Source organism: Ovis canadensis, chromosome 1, assembly GCF_042477335.2.
Source record: "Ovis canadensis isolate MfBH-ARS-UI-01 breed Bighorn chromosome 1, ARS-UI_OviCan_v2, whole genome shotgun sequence".
Classification (NCBI taxonomy): Eukaryota; Metazoa; Chordata; class Mammalia; order Artiodactyla; family Bovidae; genus Ovis; species Ovis canadensis.
In genome coordinates this window covers 191,360,237-191,377,540 of record NC_091245.1, presented here as the reverse complement: position 1 = coordinate 191,377,540, position 17,304 = coordinate 191,360,237, and the positions used below count along the sequence as shown (strand labels likewise).

The 17,304-nt window shown below is 42.5% G+C and overlaps 1 protein-coding gene and 1 pseudogene across 5 annotated transcripts in view; one reads left to right on the top strand and one right to left on the bottom strand.

The window, feature by feature from the left end:
* MYLK (myosin light chain kinase) overlaps positions 1–17,304 on the top strand; it is a 280,492-nt gene that overhangs the window by 138,191 nt on the left and 124,997 nt on the right. The window lies entirely within an intron of this gene.
* Positions 10,408–12,051, bottom strand: LOC138429519 (large ribosomal subunit protein eL21-like; annotated as a pseudogene).

Genomic DNA, 17,304 nt, shown 5'->3' with positions numbered 1-17,304 from the left:
GGGATGGAGCCAAAGCAAAAACAATACCCAGCTGTGGATGTGACTGGTGGTAGAAGCAAGGTCCAATGCTGTAAAGAGCAATATTGCATAGGAACCTGGAATGTCAGGTCCATGAATCAAAGCAAATTGGAAGTGGTCAAACAAGAGATGGCAAGAGTGAACGTCGACATTCTAGGAATCAGCGAACTAAAATGGACTTGAATGGGTGAATTTAACTCAGATGACCATTATATCTACTACTGCGGGCAGGAATCCCTCAGAAGAATTGGAGTACCCATCATGGTCAACAAAAGAGTCTGAAATGCAGTACTTGGATGCAGTCTCAAAAATGACAGAATGATCTCTGTTCATTTCCAAGGCAAACCATTCAATATCACAGTAATCCAAGTCTATGCCTCAACCAGTAATGCTGAAGAAACTGAAATTGAACTATTCTATGAAGACCTACAAGACCTTCTAGAACTAACATCCAAAAAAGATGTCCTTTTCATTATAGGGGACTGGAATGCAAAAGTAGGAAGTCAAGAAACACCTGGAGTAACAGGCAAATTTGGCCTTGGAATGCAGAATGAAGCAGGGCAAAGACTAATAGAGTTTTGCCAAGAAAATGCACTTGTCATAGCAAACACCCTCTTCCAACAACACAAGAGAAGACTCTACACATGGACATCACCAGATGGTCAACACCGAAATCAGATTGGTTATATTCTTTGCAGCCAAAGATGGAGAAGCTCTATACAGTTAACAAAAACAAGACCAGGAGCTGACTGTGGCTCAGATCATCAACTCCTTATTACCAAATTCAGACTTAAATTGAAGAAAGTAGGGAAAACCGCTAGACCATTCAGGTATGACCTAAATCAAATCCCTTATGATTATACAGTGGAAGTGAGAAATAGATTTAAGGGACTAGATCTGATAGATAGAGTGCCTGATGAACTATGGACAGAGGTTCGTGACATTGTACAGGAGACAGGGATCAAGACCATCCCCATGGAAAAGAAATGCAAAAAAGCAAAATGGCTGTCTGGGGAGGCCTTACAAATAGCTGTGAAAAGAAGAGAAGTGAAAAGCAAAGGAGAAAAGGAAAGATATAAGAATCTGAATGCAGAGTTCCAAAGAATAGCAAGAAGAGATAAGAAAGCCTTCTTCAGCAATCAATGCAAAGAAATAGAGGAAAAGAACAGAATGGGAAAGACTAGAGATCTCTTCAAGAAAATCAGAGATACCAAGGGAACATTTCATGCAAAGATAGGCTCAATAAAGGACAGAAATGGTATGGACCTAACAGAAGCAGAAGATATTAAGAAGAGGTGGCAAGAATACATAGAAGAACTGTACAAAAAAGATCTTCACGACCTGGATAATCATGATGGTGTGATCACTCACCTAGAGCCAGACATCCTGGAATGTGAAGTCAAGTGGGCCTTAGAAATCATCACTACGAACAAAGCTAGTGGAGGTGATGGAATTCCAGTAGAGCTATTTCAAATCCTGAAAGATGATGCTGTGAAAGTGCTGCACTCAATATGCCAGCAAATTTGGAAAACTCATCAGTGGCCACAGGACTGGAAAAGGTCAGTTTTCATTCCAATCCCAAAGACAGGCCAAAGAATGCTCAAACTACTGCACAATTGCACTCATCTCACACACTAGTAAAGTAATGCTCAAAATTATCCAAGCCAGGCTTCAGCAATACGTGAACCGTGAACTTCCTGATGTTCAAGCTGGTTTTAGAAAAGGCAGAGGAACCAGAGGTCAAATTGCCAACATCTGTTGGATCATGGAAAAAGCAAGAGAGTTCCAGAAAAACATCTATTTCTGCTTTATTGACTATGCCTTGTGGACCACAATAAACTGTGGAAAGTCCTGAAAGAGATGGGAATACCAGACCACCTGACCAGCCTCTTGAGAAATCTGTATGCAGGTCAGGAAGCAACAGTTAGAACTGGACATGGAACAACAGACTGGTTCCAAATAGAAAAGGAGTACGTCAAGGCTGTATATTGTCACCCTGCTTATTTAACTTATATGCAGAGCACATCATGAGAAACGCTGGACTGGAAGAAACACAAGATTGAATCAAGATTGCCGGGAGAAATATCAATAACCTCAGATATGCAGATGACACCACCCTTATGGCAGAAAGTGAAGAGGAACTAAAAAGCCTCTTGACGAAAGTGAAAGAGGAGAGTGAAAAAGTTGGCTTAAAGCTCAACATTCAGAAAATGAAGATCATGGCATCCGGTCCCATCACTTCATGGGAAATAGATGGGGAAACAATAGAAACAGTGTCAGACTTAATTTTTGGGGGCTCCAAAATCACTGCAGATGGTGACTGCAGCCATGAAATTAAAAGACACTTACTCCTTGGAAGAAGAGTTATGACCAACCTAGATAGCATATTCAAAAGCAGAGACATTACTTTGCCGACTAAGGTCCGTCTAGTCAAGGCTATGGTTTTTCCAGTGGTCATGTATGGATGTGAGAGTTGGACTGTGAAGAAGGCTGAGCGCTGAAGAATTGATGCTTTTGAACTGTGATGTTGGAGAAGACTCTTGAGAGCCCCTTGGACTGCAAGGAGATCCAACCAGTCCATTCTGAAGGAGATCAGCCCTGGGATTTCTTTGGAAGGAATGCTGCTAAAGCTGAAACTCCAGTACTTTGGCCACCTCATGCGAAGAGTTGACTCATTGGAAAAGACTCTGATGCTGGGAGGGATTGGGGGCAGGATGAGAAGGGGATGACAGAGGATGAGATGGCTGGATGGCATTACTGATTCGATGGACGTGAGTCTGAGTGAACTCCAGGAGTTGGTGATGGACAGGGAGGCCTGGCGTGCTGCGGTTTATGAGGTCGCAGAGAGCTGGACACGACTGAGTGACTGAACTGAACTGAACTTCTAACTGTGTAGAAATTAACCTTTCAAACCTCATTTTCTTTCCCAGAAACAGATGCTAATGGCTGCCCCATGGACTGTGTAAGGATCAGCACAGCACTGTCAAATAGCAGGCTCTCAGTAAATGGGAGCTTTGTGATTCAAACCTGGCATTAACATCCTAAGAACTACTCGCAGAGGGAAATCCTTGCAGGAAGAGTGGAAGAGGAAGCTTTCTCCTCTGATTTCCTTCGGTAACCAGGGCCAAGAAACATGCAGTATCTCCCATGAGGGCAAGCATCTTAATGACAGGACCATTCATGACCTTGTGCAGTGGAATTAAACCCTAGGCTGAACCCTGGAAAGGGTCTGTTTAGCCAGCCCTGACGCTCACCCACCTCCAGACAGCTTGTCACAAAGCTTGGTGTAGAGCAAGGGAGAGATGTGATGCCTGCCCCCTCGGGAGCTTCTCTCTAATGGAGGGGCCATGGCCTGTTCTCTAGCCCCACACTGTCCAGAAAAATACAGTTGATCCTTGAACAGTACAGGTTTAAACCTTGCAGGTCCACTTATACAGGGCTTTTTTTTCAGTAGTAAATACTACAGTACTACATGATTTGAGATTGGTTAAATCTGCGATGTAGAACTGCAGATACATAGAAACCACATGTGTATGGAGGGCTGACTATAAGTTATACATGGATTTTCCACTGTGGGGAGGATGGGCACCCCTACTCCCCAAGTTGTTAAAAGGTCAACTATATAATACTGGGAAGTCCCACGGACAGAGGAGCCTGGCGGGCTACAGTTCATCGGGTTGCGAAGAACTGGACAAGACTGAAGTGGCTTAGCACACGTATAATGTGAGCCACATGTGTAATCTTATGTTTTCTAGTAGTCACATTTTTTAAGTTGAAATCAATTTTGATAACATATTTTACTTAATACAATATATTTAAAATTTATCATTTCAAAATATAATCAATATGAAAATTATTCCTAAGATATTTTATGTTCTTTAACATTTGCAGCATATTTTACATAGTAGCGCATCTTAATTCAAACCAGCTGTATTTCAAGAGCTCAGTAACAACTGGTGGCTAATGGCTACCATACCAGACAGCAGAGCTCTAGAAACTCCCATGTGAATAGGGATAAACAAGGTTTACGTAGAGAAAAGAGAAAAGAAGCCCACAGGTATAAACAAGGTGGTGGCTTGTCCAGGGCAGTCACTCCACAGTGTGAACCTCGGGCATGGGGTAGAGTGAGGGGTGGGGCTGACATGAGGAGATATGCCCCTCACCCATGCTGTGACTCTGGGAAGACCCTTTGTGTCTCAGGGACCAGATAGTCACTTAAATCATTTCAAGCAATAAGATGGTTAATTTTAAGGACTTGAGCTCAGGAACCCAGGGAAAGACAGAGTGGTCAGCCCAGAGGTGATCCGACCTCAGAACAGCTCAGACCCACCATTAGGCATGTTTAATGCGAATGCAAGGGCACCCAGATCACCTGGGGAATCTTGTGAAAACGCAGATTCTTGTTCTGTAGCTCTGGAGTGCTGCGCACATGCCTACAGTTCTAACCAATTCAGTTCAGTTCAGTCGCTCAGTCAAGTCCAACTCTGCGACCCCATGGACTGCAGCACGCCAGGCCTCCCTGTCCATCACCAACTCTCAGAGTCTACTCAAACTCATGTCCATTGAGTCAGTGATACTATCTCATCCTGTGTCCCCTTCTCCTCCTGCCTTCAATTTTCCCCAGCATCAGTGTCTTTTCAAATGAGTCAGTTCTTTGCATGAAGTGGCCAAAGTATTGGAGTTTCAGGTTCATTATCAGTCCTTCCAATGAATATACAGGACTGATTTACTTTAGGATGGACTGGTTAGCTCTCCTTGCAGTCCAAGGGACTCTCAAGAATCTTCTCCAACACCACAGTTCAAAAGCATCAATTCTTTGGCCATCAGCTTTCTTTAGAATCCAAGTCTCACATCCATACATGACTAAGAACCATAGCTTTGACTAGATGGATCTTTGTTGGCAAAGTAATGGCTCTGCTTTTTAATATGCTATCTAGGTTGGTCATAACTTTTCTTCCAAGGAGCAAGTGTCTTTTAATTTCATGGCTGCAGTCACCATCTGCAGTGATTTTGGAAAATAAAGTCTCTCACTGTTTCCACTGTTTCCCCATCTATTTCCCATGAAGTAATGGGACCAAATGCCATGATCTTAGTTTTCTGAATGTTGAGCTTTATTTAAGTCAACATTTTTACTCTCCTCTTTCACTTTCATCAAGAGGCTTTTTAGTTCTTCTTCACTTTTTGCCATAAGGGTGGTGTCATCTGCATATCTGAGGTTATTAATATTTCTCCTGGCAATCTTAATTCCAGCTTGTGCTTCCTCCAGCCCAGCATTTCTCATGATGTACTCTGCTTATAAGTTAAATAAGCAGGGTGACAATATACAGCCTTGACGTACTCCTTTCCCGATTTGGAACCAGTCTGTTGTTGCATGTCCAGTTCTAACTGTTGCTTCCTGACCTGCATACAGATTTCTCAAGGGGCAGGTCAGGTGGTCTGGTATTCCCATCTCTTTCAGAATTTTCCACAGTTTGTTGTGATCCACACACTCAAAGGCTTTGGCATAGTCAATAAAGCAGAAGTAGATGTTTTTCTGGAACTCTGTTGCTTTTTCAATGATCCAACAGATGTTGGCAATTTGATCTCTGGTTCCTCTGTCTTTTCTAAATCCAGCTTGAACATCTGGAAGTTCATGGTTCACATATTGCTGAAGCCTGGCTTGGAGAATTTTGAGCATTACTTTGCTAGCATGTGAGATGAGGGCAATTGTGTGGTAGTTTGAGCATTCTTTGGCATTGTAGTTCTAACCAGTCGCTGGTGATGCCCGTGTGGCTGGTCCACATATCACACTTTGAGTAGTAAGGAAGAATTCCATTACAGATGTGGTGTATTTATCCTAGTATGAGTGATTCTCAAGGGTGAGCGTGCATCAGAATCACCTGGAGGGCTTCTGAAACCACAAACTGCTGGGCGCTGCCCCAGAGTTTCTGGGTTAGTAGCTGTAGGATGAGCTGAAGAGTTTTCATTTCTAAAAGTTTCCTCGTGGTGTTGATACTAGGTTGATGCACACTGGGTCCAACCCTTTGAGAACCAGCAGGCTAGTGCCTCTACCTACTATGTTAGAGTTCTCCAGATAAACAGAATAGATCATATGTATATGTTGTATAAAAAGATTCATGACAAGGAATTGGCTGTCACAATTATGGGGGCTGACAAGTCCCAAGATCTTCAGTCAGCAAGCTGGAGAACCAGGAGACCTGATGGTGTCATTCCTGCCCAAATTCTAACGCCTGAGAATCAGGACAGCGGATGATGCGGTTCTAGTCCTAAGCGGGAAGGCCCTGTAGGTGATGGTTTCTGAGGCTGCTCCACTTGTCTCTGTTGAAAAGCAAAGACACATGCCTCATGCTGGCATGTCTCCCAGAGCTGAGAATGTGTCCCTCTACCACAGCCTTGTGCTCCACTCGGTCCCTCTCTGGGCCAGGCCCATTTCAGACAGGCTCCCCGCCCTCTCAGAGGTTACCTCCTACTGGAAAGAGACTGCAAATAGATAACCAATATGACTTAGTAGAATTAAGTACTCCCAGACCATGTGTGAGAAACAGAGCCAGGTGGCAGGCCACCCAGAATGTGGCAGCAGAAGGGAGAGTGACCCACGCCACGGCGTTTAAGGGGCAAGAGTGGCCTTAGTGACCGCTGGCCTAGCTACTCTGGTGTCGCTGACACCAGGGTTATCTGGTGATATTTGGGTTTGTAGGAAACGCTTTTACACTATGTTTTGCTACTACCCTTTTTCGGGAACAGATTTCTCAGATCCCTTTCATTTTCACATTGAATTAGATTGATGGCAATATATATTTTGAGACTGTGTCTATTTGCAGTGGCTGAGTTTTAAATCACTCTATTCCTCAAGAACATCCGTTATGATTCTCCTTTTGTTGTGTTGTTCTCTTCTTTCATACCATCTTCTTTTACCTAAATCTTCTACCTTCTTTAAAGACCTGTAGTTATATTTCTCATTTATACTCTTTATAATCTCTTTTCAGTCCATAACACCCCCGATCACACTCCTTTTTGTAAGTGTATATGCCCTATTTTTTTTCTTACCCAGTCAGAAAATTAAAATGCTCTGCATTTTTGTCCTTTTCTATCTCATCAAAGTTAAATAGATAAATGTGGTAGAGGTAAACTTATTCTTTTCGCCCCTGCAGTCTCGCTGTTAAACAGTTGTGTGTCAAGAGTGCCTTGGCAGAGGGCTCACGTATTTGCTACATGGAAAAGTTAGATGACAAATGGCTTGGTCTCATTCTGTTGAAGGATGACTTCCAAATCCTTGTCTCCCTTCCTTCAGCTGTTTCCACCTTACAGTTTGCCTCCAAACTATATGCCAGCACTGCTGACTGGCCCAGTTTTCACTCCTGATGGTGCTGTCTTTTCTCCTCATCTCTTACTCCTCCATCCGGTTCTCCCATCTCCACCCCAAGCCCCCCATACTTTCCTGTCGCTTGTAGTCCTGGCCGCTTCTGCATTCCTCAAGCTTTATTGCACGTGCAAACTTTGTGCTGTTATCTAAGAGCAACAAGACTTGGTAGTTGCTCTCAAGAGGCAGACTTTCTTGACCTCATATTTCACTGTTATGTGATGATTAGGCAACAACATCAGGATGCGTTTAGGAAGTGCTGACTTCGGGTGGTGCTGTGTGGGAGACAACATACTTTGTCAGATCCTTTCTGCAAGAACCTGGTTGGTCAGATAAGACCCAGACATGTTGAAAGCTAAGTCAAAACACAACCCCAGTCTTAAGATAGCATTGGTTTATCTGGCAAATGATTGGCACATCAGCTGTGTAAGCTTAGAGGAGGACGAGATCTCTAGAGGCTGAAACGGGTGATGTCTTTTTGGTGGAGGAAGGACTTGGTTCGTCCTGGAGGAGCAGGTCAGGTGGATGCCGTTTGGATGGCAGAGTCTGATTCTGATGATAGGGATGGGAGAACAGTGGAGAGAATTAAGGCCTGGGGTGGAGGACCAGGCAGGAGCAGAGATAGTGGGAAATGAAACTGAAGGAGAGATGGGGAGGAGACCGTGGCAGGTCTGGAGCATGAGGCCAGGTGGTTTGTAGAGTCATATCCATCCCAGAGTATGAGTGGACAGTCTGCCCTTCGCCATTGCTTTTCTATTTTCACACTTCATGTCGCTCTCCAGGTGAAAGGAAAAGAACTCGAACTGTTGGAGCCCATTCCCTTTGAATTCATGGCCTGATGGGTGTAAATATAAAGACCTGGACTGTGAAAAAAAAAAAAAACCAAGAATGAATGAAACATTAAAAGAAGATAACATAGCAAGACAGGTTACAGAGCACTGCTCCCCTTAGCCACAGCTAGAAAGACAGGCATACTATGTGCTTATTTCTGCTTCATGAGTCTTCTAACTTATTTTTATTTTTCTGAATGCATGGGTTTCTACCACACATGATCACAGATTTTTCACATGTTCCGTGTTTGATACACCATCATTTTGTGTGATTCCAAGCAAAAATGGGTTGCTTATTAGTACAGTGAATTTCTGCAGAACCATGCTTAAAATAACATTCCCATACACTACACTTGCCCACTGGGTGGTTTCTGATCAGACATCCATGTAGTAGCTGCAGCCAGATTACTCCCACCACATCAGACCCACAAATGCAGAGGGGCTCAAACCAGGGGTGACTTTCTCTTTATTTCCTTTCTGATAAATTTTTATAAAATCACTCTTTATGACTTAAGTACTAAAGGGAATGCCTGCTACTTGGCTTGGTGTTTTGGAGGGCAGAATCACAATGGAAAATAACTCTTGAGAAGTGAGCTGGGATGCCTGGGAGTCTTGGCCTCAGAAAGAAGACTCTAAAGGAAATCGCCATTTTCTCTCTTTAGAGGATCTAAATCCTTTTCAGAGTACTTATTTAAGACAACTTAGAGATCCCTGGTTGCCATTTATTGAATTATTCCTCCCTCCAGAATGAAACTTCAGGTCACTACTCCTTTGAATTCATTTGGTAGGATATGACTACCTTATCCATCAATGACTGGGAAGTAGTTCTAAGTGGTGAATATTTTATTTCAACCCCTTGAGGAAGAATTGGTTCTTTAGTGCATCTGCTCCTGGGGATCCAAACAGAACTCCTGAAATGTCTACTTGATGTCCTTGGATGACCTCCTTAGCCTTATGGAAGGATGAACAGCTGACCCTTGAACAACACAGGTTTGAAATGTGTGGGTTCACATATACATGGATTCTTTTCAATAAATAGTATTTTCATTTAATTAAGTGTGGGGAAAAGCTTGTCTTTGATTAGAGATCACAATAATCAAATCAAAAGAACTAGGGTTTGAGTCCCAGGTCTGTACAAGTCATTTCAGCTTACTCCCCTTGGGTGAGTCATGTATCAGTTCCTTCATTTCTGAAACAGATTAGCAGTGTGTGAATCTTCTGCTACATGGGGTGGATGCCCCCGACCCCCATGTTCTTCAAGGGTCAACTGCTTGTTATTGAGTGTCATTGTATGAAAGTAATGCACGTGTGTACCTTCCGTGGAGAGGGCACTGTGGTGTGGCAGTGACCTCCGAAGCTCACTGCCTGATTGGAGGCAGTAGGGTGAACCGTTTATATGGGGCGAGGCCCCCGCTTATACAGGGACAGGCAGCCCCTGGGAGAGGCCTGCTAACATGTATGGCCAGGACTTTCATGACTCCTGGAAGACACAGCTAAGACCTTGACACGTGACAACACAAACCTTCTTGGGAAGGAAGGTAGCCCAGCCACCTCGTCATCCTGAAGTCCCCCCTCCCTCCCCTTCGCCAGTCCATCACCAGATCCTGCTGGGCCAGCTCATTTGTCCCCACTGCCACCATTCCAGCCCGTCATCTCTGTCCTCTTGCATGGATTCCCAACGTGTCTCCCCAATGCCACACATTGGTCAGTCAGTTCAGTCGCTCAGTCATGTCTGACACTTTGCGGCCCCATGAATTTCCACGTTGCTGCTAAAAAAAAAAAAAAATCAAACACTCCCTCCCTTCAAATCTTCCAGCAAGGATTTCTACCTTTAAACTGAAATTCAGGATCTTCAGCAGGCCCTGCACCGGAACGTCCCCTCCCCCATCTTTGAAGCACTTTGTCTTTCTCTTAAGGCTCAAGTTTTGTTCTAGCTTTTATTACACACACCAGTCTACTGGCTGAAGCTCTAGCTAATGCCTTATGCATAATAGGGACTGAATCTGCGTTTCAGTACAGATGAGGTCTCAAGGATCCCATGTCATATAGCAGAAAGGTGTTTTGACACCACACTTACAGTCATTTTCCCCCATTTTTCCACTTCAGTGGTCTATCACTTGTCTTGCTATGTTATCTTCTCTTAAGGTTTTGTTCTTTTTTTGTTGTTTTTTACAGTCTAGGTCTTTATTTTTACACCCATCAGGCCATGAATTTATAGGGGATGGGCTCCAACAGTTCGGGTCCTTTCCATTGGTCCTCACGAAGTGTGCTTCTCTGGGTGGAGCAGGCTGGCACTTCGGATGAACCCAAGTCCCTTTCTCTTTGGCTTCCTTCTTTTTCTGATCATTTGCCTTCACATGTTTCAGGAAGCTATCTCAGCTCTTAGAGTGCTTAATATGCTCGATACACACACTAATTCTCTTGGCAAGAATCTTGCCCTTGACTTGTTTGTTTACAACGATGCCAACAGCATGCTGGGTAACACTGTAGACTCTCCCGGTTTTGCCATGGTCACTTGTGGGGCAATCCTTTTTGAATAGTACCCAGTCCCTTGATACCTACAATATCACCTTTCATGTATTCGCATGTATGTGGCCAAAGGTACAGCTCCATGTTTTCTGAAAGGCCTAGAGAGCATGCAGCCCCTCCTGTTTCCCTTTGTGTTGATCCTTTTGGCGAATTACCAGAAGATGGCGGTTCCAGCCAAATGGGCTCTTTCTTCTTTTGTTTTATAATATGTGTGCTCTGTTATTTATCCTAACATTACTTTTTCTTTTTGCTATATTTTTTTCTGCTTTTTTCTCTTTATTGAGATACAGTTGACAAATAACACTGCTAACACTACTCGTTATTCTGGTGTCCACCTGTATACCTTTGTTCCTTTATTTCCGTGACTATACAGTGTTTTGTGATCATTCACCTTTGAATCCAAACATGCATATGAGTCAGTGCAGGCATCTGTTTCGCTATGTCTTCTAATATGCCTGAGCATATTATTTTGAAATAGTCACACTTGAACATCTGTTGATGTTCACTATTGAAATTTCTTATTGAAATAAATATTATTATAATTTACTTTCTTTTTATTTTTCCTTAATCTTTTACTTAGGGTTTTACGTTTGTTTTCTCTTTGAAATTATATAGATAGATGGTTAGTTTCAAATATTAATTCAGCATGGCACAGGGGACCTTGCTAAATACATGTTATAAAAAGTGAGCACATGTTCTGATTGAGTGAAGATTGAGCAATCTTCACTTTCACTTTTCACTTTCCTGCACTGGAGAAGGAAATGGCGACCCACTCCAGTGTTCTTGCCTGGAGAATCCGAGGGACGGGGGAGCCTGGTGGGCTGCCATCTCTGGGGTCGCACAGAGTCGGACACAACTGAAGCGGCTTAGCAGCAGCAGCAGCAGCAGCAGCAGTGTCTGCTTTGAAGTTGCCTACACGTAGGGTGACTGCTCCCTGGTTGGCCTGGAACAGTCATGATTTACTCCTGTTGTCCTGGCAGAATTGTTAATTATGTCCCTTTCATTGTCCAGAGACCCTGGTTAGACAGTAAATTGTATCACCACATGTTTTTAGAAGCATTTCTTCTTTTTACCATCATGATCACATTATTTTCCTTTTCAGCAGCATTCTCTGTGTCTAGTCAGCCTTTGACAAAAAGTGCTAGGTCCCTCCACTGTTGAACTTTTCACTCCTAAAACCTGCCAGTATGCTCTTCTACTCATCCTTGAAAAATCTGAAATTGCTGTTAAAGACCTTCAGTGCCTTTTTTTCCCTCTCACTAACTTGAGCCTGTCTTCGTCAATTCTCTTAACTTACTCTTCTATTTTTGGCATTTCTACCTTAATCCCCTTTCCACTTTTTTTTTTTTAACATAAACTTGCTGTTCTGCCAGATTTTCATACTTTCACAAAATTAATTTTGCCTTATCTGACAACTTGCAGCTTCAAATTTTTGCCTATAAATAGACCTTGTTAGCTACTTTAGTCCAAATTCTCTTTTTGCTTTGATGTATTTCTTTGGTGTTGACACACATTAAAATAAGCATTCCTCAATTCCATTTTTAGCTGACTTCTTTATATGTTACCTTTGGATTGTACCTTAAACTGCTCTTACTCTGATATACAAGTACCTCCAAACAGCATTCCTTTGTTACTCTTTGAGGAAATGCCATATTTTTGTTTTATTTTCTTTTTTTTTTAAAGAGTAAAGGAATTTTAACTTTTGGATTAAGACATTTGGCTCCCAAGAGTTTTAAAGATGCTTAGTCTAACTGTTTTTATTGTGATAAAATGCACATTACATTAAATTTGCCATTTAAATATTTTTAAAGTGTACAATTCAGTGGCATCAAGTACATTCACAATGATGTGCAGCCATCAGCACTGTCTAGCTCCAAAGCTTTCCATCACATCCCAAACAGAAACCCCACACCCGCCGAGCAGTCACTGTCCTTCCCCCTCCCCCAGCCCCCAGCACATACTCATCTGCTTTCTGTCTCTGTGGATTTGCTTCTTCTGAACATTTCATACAAATGGAATCATATATTTTGTGTATGTCTGACTTTTTTCACTCAGCATAATTTTTCAAGGTTAATCTGTTGTACCATGTGTCATCACTTTATTCCTTTGTGTGGTTGAATAGCATTTCACTGTATCAGATCAGATCAGATCAGTCGCTCAGGCGTGTCCGACTCTTTGCGACCCCATGAATCGCAGCACGCCAGGCCTCCCTGTCTATCACCATCTCCCAGAGTTCACTCAAACTCACGTCCATCGAGTCCGTGATGCCATCCAGCCATCTCATCCTCTGTCGTCCCCTTCTCCTCCTGCCCCCAATCCCTCCCAGCATCAGAGTCTTTTCCAATGAGTCAACTCTTCGCATGAGGTGGCCAAAGTACTGGAGTTTCAGTTTTAGCATCAATCCTTCCAAAGAACACCCAGGGCTGATCTCCCTTAGAAGGACTGGTAGGATCTCCTAGCAGTCCAAGGGACCCTCAAGAGTCTATAGACAGACCTTATATTGTTTATCCATTCATCTGTTGATCACTCTAATTTTTATTAAGTCTTTACTACAGCATGAAATGAGTGGTACAGTATAGCATTATAAGTGCCGTGAATGGTACAGAGATATTTTATTTTAAACTTTTAATTTTATATATGCGTACAGCTGATTAACAATGTTGTGATAGTTTCAGGTGGAAAACAAAGTTACTCAGCCATAACATGTATCCATTCTCCCTCGACAACCCCCCCCCCATCTAAGCTGCCACAAAACATTGAACAGAGTTCCCTGTGCTATATAGTAGAAACTTGTTGGTTATCCATTTAAAATATAGCAGGATGTCCATGTCCATCCCAAACTCCCAAGCTATCTCTTCCCCTCATCCCCCTGCCCCCACTGGTAACCATAAGTTCATTTTCTATTAGTCATTTTCTGTTTTGTAAATGAGTTCATTTTTAGATTCCACCTATAAGGGATATTATATATTATACGATATTTCTCTGTGTTTGACTTACTTCACTCACCATGACAATCTGTAGGCCCATCTATGCTGCTGCAAATGACATTATTTCATTCTTTTTAATGGCTGAGTAATACTCTCTATATGTGTGTGTGCACGTGCTATATCTTCTTTATCTATTCAGTACAGGGATATTTTAGATGAGAGTCTTAGTGGTTGACCTGTGACTAATGCTGGGGATAGAATGTGTATAAGAGGTTGTAACATTTGGATATATTTTCTTTGGGGTATTTTATATTTTTTTATGTTTGGGTATTTTATTTCACTTTTACCTGCTTATGATCGCATTGATTAGAAAAGTTTGCATGCTGCTCCTTTTTCCATAAAATTCATTTGTTTAACAAATACTTGAATGCCTATAATGTGATGGGAACTAGTGTGGTTACCTTTGATGGATACAAAGTTCTGGTAAAGATATGGTTTGGAAGTTATCAGCTTATGGGTATTATTTAAAGCCATAGGACCAAGACCTCCCAGGGAAGAGTCCATAGCGCTGAGGAGAGGACCCAAGACTCAGCCCTAAGGTGCTCTTGGTGATAAAGTTCCAGGAAAGAAGGAGATTGAGGAAGAACAGGCAACCTGGTAAAAGCAGGAGAGTCTGGAGGAAAAAAAGTGTTGGAGGGGATGGCCCTGGTGTCAAGTGCTACTGAGTGAGATGGGGAAGAGGTTGGAGCACGGGGTTTAGCAAGGTGGTGGTCAGAAGGGAGCTCGGTGGAGTGCAGAGGATCACAGCCCAGCTGGAGTGTGCTAAGGAGCACATGCTGTAATATTTTAACGTAGTTCTGAACATTTCATATACTCTGAAACATAATTCAGTGGCAGAAAAAGATTCTAGTTGTTCATTTTAACTGAGCCACTTATTATCTCCCTATCAACGGGTGACAATTGCAACACTTCCAATATTTGCTATTACCAACAAGACCACAGTGAGCAGCTCTGTAAACTTTCTTTCCTACTTTTAGCATCATTTCCTTTGACTAGAGAGACAGAAGGGAAGATGCTGGTCTAAGAGCAGAACAGCTTTAAAGCTTACAGTGCTCGTGTGCTCAGATGCTTTCTGAAAGAGCTGACTAGTTGGCATTCCTCCAGTGTTACCCAGCACCTTGACTGCAGTTCTCAGTGGAGCCCTCCCAGAACAGGTCTTTCCTTTTATTCGCCTGTCACTTCTCTGAACCTTGAAAAGAGAATTTAATGAGAAGGACTAAACCCACATTAAGGGGTGAAAAATATACACAGCTAGTTTAGTTCAGTTCAATTGCTCAGTCTTATCTGACTCTTTGTGACCCCATGGACTGCAGCATGCTAGGCCTCCCTGTCCATCACCAACTCCTGGAGCTTACTCAAACTCCTGTCCATTGAGTTGGTGATGCCATCCAACCATCTCATCCTCTGTCATCCCCTTCTCCTCCCGCCTTCAATTTTTCCCAGCATCAGGGTCTTTTCTAATGAGTCAATTCTTCACATCAGGTGGCCAAAGTATTGAAGTTTCAACTTCAGCATCAGTCCTTCCAGTGAATATACAAGACTGATTTTCTTTAGGATGGACTGGTTGGATTTCCTTGAAATCCAAGGGCCTCTCAAGAGTCTTCTCCAACACCACAGTTCAAAAGCATCAGTTCTTTGGCCCTCAGCTTTCTTTAGAGTCCAACTCTCACATCCATACATGACCACTAGAAAAATCAAAGCTTTGACTAGATGGACCTTTGTTGGCAAAGTAATGGCTCTGCTTTTTAATATGCTGTCTAGGTTGCTTCCAAGGAGCAAGTGTCTTTTAATTTCATGGATTCAGTCACCATCTGCAGTGATTTTTGAAGCCCCCCAAAATAGTCTGTGACTGTTTCCACTGTTTCCCCATCTGTTTGCCATGAATTGATGGGACCAGATGCCATGATCTTAGTTTTCTGAATGTTGAGCTTTAAGTCAACATTTTCACTCTCCTCTAACACTTTGATCAAGAGGCTCTTTAGTTCTTCTTCTCTTTCTGCCATAAGGGTGGTGTCATCTGCATATCTGAGGTTGCTGATATTTCTCCTGGCAATCTTGATTCCAGCTTGTGCTTCACCCAGCATGATATACTCTGCATATAAGTTAAATAAGCAGAGTGACAATATACAGCCCTGATGTACTCCTTTCCTGATTTGGAACCAGTCTGTTGTTCCATGTCTGGTTCTAACTGTTGCTTCTTGACCTGAATACATATTTCTCAGAAGGCTGGTCAGGTGGTATTCCCATCTCTTCAAGAATTTTCCACAGTTTGTTGTGATCCACACAGTCAAAGGCTTTGGCATAGTCAGTAAAGCAGAAGTAGATATTTTTCTGGAACTCTCTTGCTTTTTTGATGACCCAACAGATGTTGGCAATTTGATCTCTGGTTCCACTGCCTTTTCTAAATCCAGCTTGAACATCTGGAAGTTCACGGTTCACGTAGTGTTGAAGCCTGGCTTGGAGAATTTTGAGCATTACTTTGCTAGCATGTGAGATGAGTGCAATAGTGCAGTAGTTTGAGCATTCTTTGGCATTGCCTTTCTTTGGGACTGGAATGAAAACTGAGCTTTTCCAGTCCTGTGGCCACTGATGAGTTTTCCAAATTTGCTAGCATATTGAGTGCAGCACTTTCACAGCATCATCTTTTAGGATTTGAAATAGCTCAACTGGAATTCCATCACCTCCACTAGCTTTGTTCATAATGATGCTTCCTAAGGCCCACTTGACTTCCCGTTCCAGGATGTCTGGCTCTAGGCGATTGGTCACACCATCATGATTATCTGGGTCCTGAAGATCTTTCTTGTATAGTTCTTCTTTGTTTTCTTGCTACCTCTTCTTAGTATCTTTTGCTTCTGTTAGGTCCATACCATTTCTGTCCTTTATTGTGCCCATATTTGCATGAAAAGTTCCCTTGATATCTCTAATTTTCTTGAAGAGATCTCTAGTCTTTCCCATTTTTTTGTTTTCCTCTATTTCTTTGCCTTGATCACTGAGGAAGGCTTTCTCTCTCCTTGCTATTCTTTGGAACTCTGCATTCAGATGGGTATATCTTTCCTTTTCTCCTTTGCCTTTCCCTTCTCTTCTTTTCACAGCTGTTTATAAGGCCTCCTCAGACAACCATTTTGCCTTTTTGCATTTCTTTTTCTTGGGTATGGTCTTGATAACTGCCTCCTGTACAATGTCATGAACCTCTGTCCATAGCTCTTCAGGCACTCTATCAGATCTAATCCCTTGAATCTATTTGTCACTTCCACTGTATAGTCGTAAGGGATTTGATTTAGGTCATAGCTGAATGAATGGTCTAGTGGTTTTCCCTACTTTCTTCAATTTAAGTCTGAATTTGGCAATAAGGAGTTCATGATCTGAGCCACAGTCAGCTCCCTGTCTTGTTTTTGCTGACTGTATATAGCTTCCCCATCTTTGGCTGCAAAGAACATAATCAATCTGATTTTGGTATTGACCATCTGGTGATGTCCATGTGTAGTATTTTCCCAGCTAACTAAATAGTTATATTAAGAGGAAGCACATGTACAACAATTGCCAACCCATATGGAACCACGCTGTGAATATGATGCCGCTG